Source organism: Mytilus edulis, chromosome 13 (assembly GCF_963676685.1).
Source record: "Mytilus edulis chromosome 13, xbMytEdul2.2, whole genome shotgun sequence".
NCBI classification, from domain to species: Eukaryota; Metazoa; Mollusca; class Bivalvia; order Mytilida; family Mytilidae; genus Mytilus; species Mytilus edulis.
The window spans coordinates 52,625,551-52,631,784 of record NC_092356.1 but is presented as its reverse complement, the minus strand read 5'-3'; the positions used below and the strand labels follow the sequence as shown (position 1 = coordinate 52,631,784).

The 6,234-nt window shown below is 33.9% G+C and overlaps 1 protein-coding gene across 1 annotated transcript in view; it reads right to left on the bottom strand.

The window, feature by feature from the left end:
• Positions 1–6,234, bottom strand: part of LOC139501381 (protein mono-ADP-ribosyltransferase PARP12-like) — a 275,921-nt gene that overhangs the window by 229,228 nt on the left and 40,459 nt on the right. The gene's annotated exons all lie outside the window — the stretch shown is intronic.

Sequence of the window (6,234 nt, the reverse complement as noted above, 5' to 3'; positions counted from 1 at the left end):
CACCTTTGATATTTTTCTTTAATTTGTATTTGTATGCACTTTGCACATAATTTGTTCCTTTGGAATCTGTCGGTGTGGTTGTTGGGCATAGGATCACCTAACTTGGATATCGAGAAGCGTTTAAATCGTAAGTCGATTGTAATTGAACATGATAAAGTAGTACTGTAAATACCTACTCAATTAAAAACGGTTTTAGTCATATTTTTGACTACATAAATGCAATCTAATTAAAAACCGATCTCTCATCGCTCCTGTTTCTGATATGTCGTGTGGGAGATCTAACGAAACCCGCTTTGAGGTCACATGTGAGTGACCTCGTAGGTGTGTCTTTTTCGACCAATGAAATTGAGTCTTCCACGATCTTGGAAGTTTAACGTAAGGCAAAGGGATGTAACTCATTTTATTTACGACGAAATCGTCAGTCATAATAATTCATAAACTTTTTTGATTGGCTTATTGATAGGTCGTCAACTCATTTGCATATCTTTATAAATTCATGACTTTTAGTTCACTCACATGTGACCTCAAAGCCGGTTTCGTTAGATCTCCCACGCGACATATCAGAAACAGGAGCGATGAGAGATCGGTTTTTAATTAGATTGACATAAATGCAACAGTAGTATACCGCTGTTAGATATTCATAAATCGATAGAGAATAAACAAATCCGAGTTACAAACTAAAACTGAGGGGAAAATATCAAATATAAGATCACTACGACACATCAGAAACACAACATTAGAATGTAACACACACAGAAACGAAAATAATATATCAATGGCCATTTCCCTGACTTGGTACAGGGTATTTTAAGATAAAAATGGTGTGTTGAACCTGGTTTTGTGGCATGCCAAACCTCGCGCTTTAATGGCAATGTTAATTATAAAATTAAAATGACAACATTACATGACATATAGACCAGCATGTCGGAAGATACATCGAAGAGCACTGCTGCATGAGACACTTACCCGCTTGACGTGTTACATATCGCTCCGTTTAAAGTTTATGCATTTCCCACAGTTTTACTTTATATATCGGTGTGTACATTCCTTGTGGGTTTATGAGCTATAAACATCGGAATGTATACGTACCCTTGTTTCTATATAAAATGGCAATAACTTTATATAATTTTCATAAATATTTCAAAACTGCAAATACTTGAATGGGATTTGTTCGTTAGAGCTTTTAACCGTGGTTTATTACCTTAGCTGTGTTTGGCAAAACTTTTAGGAATTTTAGTGGTCCTCAATGCTCTTCAACTTCGTACTTCGTTTGGCTTTTTTAACCTTTTTGGATTCGAGCATCACTGATGAGTCTTTTGTAAACAAAAGGCGCGTCTGGCGTAAATACAAAATTTAATCCTGGTATCAGAACTGTTATAATGCATCCCCAAAACCAAATATCTTATAATAAGAACTAGGTTTCATCCACCAAGAAAAGGCCTGTACCAAGTCAGGAATATGACTTGTTATCCATTCAATTGAAGTTATTAAGCTTTAGATTTTGGAATTTGATCAGGGACTTTCCGCTTAATATTTTCCTCAGTGTTCGGTATTTCTGTTATTTTTATTTTTTACGGACTTAAGAAAAAAGGATTATCATTTTTTTTTTATCAAACAAGAAAATGTTTTGATATCAAACGTTTAGGGATAATTGCGATATTTGTCGAATGAAAAAGGTAATTATGAATATCTTACTTCATGTGTATGTACAGATCTATGTTAATTCTTAATATAGCCATAGAAAAAAATGTTCGTAATTTTTTACTTGCCATAGCCTTAATCCTATTTATATCATATAAAGATACAATACCTATATTTTGTACATCGTCCCCAATACCAAAAGTTGCATGATTCTGTGTATGATTGAGAAGTATATTTTACTTGTGGACAAGCTTTATAGAAATCACAGAAACCTGCTTCTGAAAAACTGCAAAAAAATAATTATCTTTTTAATAGATATATATAGTATGTTGAAAATACAAAATAAACATGATGACCGGAAAAAGGTATACTTATAATTAATTACGTGTTCGGACTTGTGAGTTTCAATTTTATTAATAATATGATGACATTTACGGTTACTCCTTGTTGAAAGCCCTATTGTGGCAAGTAATTTTCAACAGCATTGTTGTCTGTTCATTGGAGGATCGATGACTCCATGACAGTCATATCATATCTCCGTGTTTTTACATTTTACATAGCATCTAAAAGAGAGCAATACAAAAGGGATATTCAAACACGTACTTAGTAAGTCGAAAATAAACTGACAATATCATGGCAACAATAAGAATACAATTCGAAGGACAAACAATAATATACAAAACAGGACATAGACAACTAAAGATTTGGCTACACGAATCCCCCAAATATTTTGGGGTGATATCAGGTGCTCAGAAAGGGTAAGCAGATCAGAATCCACATGTGGCACCTGTACAAAACCGGTGATTAGTCTAATCGGTAGGTCCCACTTCAGAACAATAGGACACGTTACCAGTTTTATCTTTGAAACAAATATTTCATATTGCCAAACCAACTCCTGAAGGCGTACGTGAAATTTACAAACAGCTGATTTCAACGGCACCACTTAGTTGCAACTCTTAGTTTAATAACTTCATTGTGAGAAGTAATCCTCTATGTTTTAAATTATTCACGCTAAATCGATACTTTACGTTATCAAATATCTATAATTATTCACTTTTTTTATACATATGTAAAAACTCACATATTCATGACATTGTGTTAAATCCAAATGATATAGACTGACTGTATATACACATGAAAGTGTCACGAGAATCACGTGCATGATTGTTTATTGTGTGTTAGCTCCTGTTGTCGTATATATATACATGTTTATCATAATTGTATTGTAATTACTGTATAGATATTTAGTATATTTATGTATGTATGTATATTGACCTCTTGTACACTGTTGTGTCTGAGGATAATAAAACTTTGAATCTTGAACGCAATATCGCATTGTTAAATATTATGCTTGTATTGACGAATATGTTACAGTAAATAGGTGAAATTAAGAATTACATGTAATTACTAAAATTTAGGAATTACAGGTAATTCCCGATGCACTTAGTTAATACAAGTAATTCCTTAAACGGCCCAGTTATTACCAGTAATTACTTATTATAAAATGAATTATTACACCTATTTACTGACTGCTAAAACAATGTTGTATTATGGTCAGATGATCAAAAGTTATATGGTAATACTAACTAGAAGATCCACGGTGGGTATGGTTGTCCTGCGAGAGAACGTACTGTGCTGGTGATTTGGTCCTGACGGGTGCTGGTGGGTCCTGCTTCTGTGCTGGTGGGTTTGTTTACATTGTATCAGAACGGCAATAAAACGACTGTTTTGTTGCTTAATTTTTCTCTGATGTGTCATAAGTACCATGCAAAGTATATTACAACAATATTATATTGCAAAAGTCGTGCAAGTTCGTTAAATGGAATTGTCCTGACGCTGTGCTGGTGATAAGAAAAACGGTCCTGGTTCTGTGCTCCTATGTCCTGGTTCTGTGCTTTTATATTTTAGTTAAAAGTGGCATATATTCAAGAGCATTGATGCTGTACTGTTGTTGACTAATTAGCTGTTGTCTGCTTTCTTGAAATTGACATTGTTGTGAATCTGTTTACTGTTATTATGAGAGAAAAAATACCCCTATTTAAAAAAAAAATTAACTGTAATCTTATTTATTGGCCTGTTAATGGAACCCTTCTTGCCCCCTTTTAAGATAAGAAAATATGTTTACGATTTTCGGGATTACGATCATTTTGCAAGATCACCAAAATACGTTGTAATTTATACAATACTTAATATAATGTAGATGATGTGGTATGTTTGTTGTCAATGGACAAATGTCCATAAGAAACCAAAGGGAGTATGTGTTAACAACCATACGTCATCGTACGACCTTCAACAATAACCCATAAAATAAAAATGTGAAAGGTTTTGCATAAATATAGAACAAAGGACTTTTTGAGCGTTTGAATCATGTCTTTAGCAGCTTAAAACACATTTGTTTGTGAACAATTGAGTGTTGACTATAAGAATGACAATAGTATTGCGGGTTTGTTTGTTTGGTGTTTTTTTGGGGGGGAGGGGGGGGGGGGGAGGGGGATAAGTTAGAGCGAGGTTACAGTGAAAGCTTGGAATAGTTTCCCGTAAAATTTTAAAGGTGGATTGTAAAAGAAAAATGTATCTTATATTAGCCTTTGGTCACACCTTACCGGATAGCTCGAACGGACGCCTAACGGATAACTTGTTCTCAATCCGTTCATGTCCGTTGGACGTCCGTTCTTATCCGTTAGGCGTCCGTCCATATCCGTTGCATGTCCGTTAAGCGTCCGTTTTATCCGTTGACGTCCGTTCTGTCCGGTGGAAAATTTTGAGCATGTTCAAACTTTGAACGGACGTCCAACGTATAAAATGTCCGTTGAACGTCCGTTAGGCATCCGTTTTGTACGGTACTCGTCCGTTTTGTATCCGTTACGTATCCGTTATGCATCCGTTGGAGATCCGGTAGACCAATTCACCAACGGATGTCTACCGGACGCCTAACGGATAAAACGGATGTAAAACGGATATTAACGGAAGGATAACGGATAAAACGGATTTGATTTTAAACATATTTTATTCATTAAGATAAAACGGATGACTACCGGATGTAAAATGGACAAATGCCAATTGAAATTTCTCATGGTTTATTGCCTTTAATTTTTAGATGGTTTATTGCCTTTAATTTTCAGATTATTTTGTTCATCCGTTTTATCTGTTACGCTTCCATAGCGGTGTCTGTTTTATCCGGTACTCGTCCGTTGGATGTACGTTCGACGTCCATTCTGTCCGGTACGTATCCGTTTCACGTACGTTCAGTGTCCGTTGTGTGTCTGTTTGGCATTCGTTACATGTTCGTTAGTACACCAACGGACTCCCAACAGATACAAATTTTGTCAACGGATAACTTTTTTTTTATCCGTTAGGCGTCCGTTCGAGCTATAGCTATTAAGAATCACTTGCTGTAAGATTTTTCCAACATATTTTTTTTTGTCTAAGCGGTTATCAGGTATTTGTTTTTCGAAAATTCGATAAAACACTAAAAAAATCACTATTTTATGAAAGGGCAAGCTAGAATATGTCAGAGAATGAAGACGAGATAACCTAGAAAACACTAAAAAACCTAAGATTTCTTAGCTTTTTCATTTCAAAATAAATATTTTTGATAAAGAATTACGGGGGAGGAAGTGAACAATGTGTCCTACTTTTCTATATTTAAATATTTTTCATGAATAAAAATCAAATGTGCCTTGATTATAATTGAAAATGAGTAAATGGAAAAAATACCCAACTAAAATACACTTTTATTTTAATATTGGTAATATCACTAAGCTTTTAAGTTTTGTGTGTCAAACACACCATCTCTGTAGTTATGACTCCTTACTAAGATATTTCACTTCATTCATTTTTTTTCTGCATTTTTACAGAGGATGACCTTGAGGTCACTCCGATGTATTGTTATCGCTTAAATTTCCGTCATTCATAAATTATAGTCAAATTAGTTTTGGGTTGTCAACACCAGTGAAAAAAGTGCATTTTCATACCTGCGATTTCTGTTCTCCGGTTGTACGATGTATCAACAAAATATGGAATCATTTCAGTTGTTGATTTAGTGGTGAAAATTTGACTGAATTATATCTTAATAAATACGATTTTATATGTTTAATTGGTGTTTCAGAAAGAGGTCAGGTGCTGTTGTTCATTCATAAAATTATCGTTCATTCATAAATTTATCGTAAAATAAAAATCACTACACAGGTTATACGTGTAGTGTAAATGACCACCTGTAATCTAAAAATAGCGGTCTCACTAATAACGACAAGAAAAATGTTAGCGACAAGAAGCGTCAAGAACGGACAAGAAGAATAAATTAAGCGACAAGAAGACTATTTAGCGACATGAAAACTTCTCGTATCGCATGAGGATGACACATATCAAATGAACAATTATGTGTGGGACTTAGTTTTAAGAAATGATGTCAAAGTAACACTATGAAAATATTTTTAGTAAGCTGAAATATATATTTATTTTTTACATGTTTATGTCTTGTAAGTTATTTTATTTCTGTCCCATTTTTCAACATTAGCGTCTCGAAAGGTGAAATGTTTTAACTAAATGGTTAATTTAAATTAATTATGAAAATGGTTAAAATTAAATAAATAA